The following is a 1,376-nucleotide window of genomic DNA, read 5'->3' as shown; positions in this document are numbered from 1 at the left end:
TTTTTTTTTTGAGAATCTCACAAAGCTTTATTACTGAATCATAATGTTCATAGGTACAAAAAGAAGATCGCCGGGTTGTCCTAGCCAAGTGTGTCGGCCAAACCCTAAAGATAACGCATGCTTTGCGAGATTATGGGCCTCCGTATTGGAGGTCCTATACTCATGAGTAAACGAACATGAAATAAAGGTAGTTGCTCTAGCCTTGATTTCCTCGACAATGGCTCCAAATTCCGCTGAGCTTCCCTGTCTGATTGCATCTACCACCACCTTGCAATCGGAGGCAACAAGTAAATGGTTGATATAGAGATCTTCTGAAAGTGCTAATGCCTCCTGAACAGCTAGTGCTTCTAGCACCTGGGGGTTGTGCAGTCCTCTGAAAACGAGAGCTGACGCTCCCATGAACAAACCTCTCTCATCCCTGCAAACCACACCAACTGCGCCAAACGTACCTGGGCGTGACACGGCCGCGTCCACATTGAGTTTGTAGTAATCTATTGGTGGTGGAATCCACGTACGGGGTCGTGGTACTGCTATCTCATGTGCTTCCTCCTTCTTCTTCAAAAACTCTATGTCTGATAAGCTTTGATGAAGTTGTCAGTGGCAAACGGAGTCTGGTATATATCCTCATGTATAGCTTTCCGTCTTGCACTCCAAATCGCCCATAAAGTAACAATCATCAACTGAAATTGCTCCGGTGGAAGAGAGTCATTCATGGCAAAGAGCCACAGCCGTGCGTCAGGTTCTGAGGTTGCCCACATGTGCTCGACCATCTCGGCTTCTGAAAGTGCCCACACACACCTAGACACATTACACTCCAGCAAAGAATGCCGCCAGCTATCCTGCCCTCCGCATAGGGAGCAAGCACTCGTAGTGGCCATATGACGATGGTTTAGGACATCTCCCGTAGGGAGTGAGTGTTGCGCTAATCGCCAAGTGAAAAAGCGCAGTTTCGGTGGCACTGACATGTTCCATAGCGAGTTCCACCCCCTCATCTCATGTTCAGAGTTGGAAGGATCCTCCCTTTCCTCCAGCCATGCCTCGCGCCCAATCTTGATCTTGACAATCATCTTATAAGCTGACCGTACAGAAAAACGCCCCCTTGGATCATCATTCCATGCCCAGAAATCGTCCACAAGCCGTGTACAGAGCGGTATTTGCAAGATCGCCTCCACATCAATGGGTATGAACACCTGTCTAAGCAAGTCCTCTCGCCACGCAGCTCTAGTGTGGTCGATCAGATCAGAAACCAGTTGCGGTGGGTCAGCAACTAAGGAGGCTACCGGCTTCATCATTCCGTCCCTTGGGATCCAACTATGTTGCCATATGTTCGTGGTAGTTCCATCACCAATACGCCGGATAGCTCCTTGGGTGATAAT

This window comes from Triticum aestivum, chromosome 2B, assembly GCF_018294505.1.
Source record: "Triticum aestivum cultivar Chinese Spring chromosome 2B, IWGSC CS RefSeq v2.1, whole genome shotgun sequence".
In the NCBI taxonomy this organism is placed as follows: Eukaryota; Viridiplantae; Streptophyta; class Magnoliopsida; order Poales; family Poaceae; genus Triticum; species Triticum aestivum.
Note: the sequence above shows the minus strand (reverse complement) of the source record.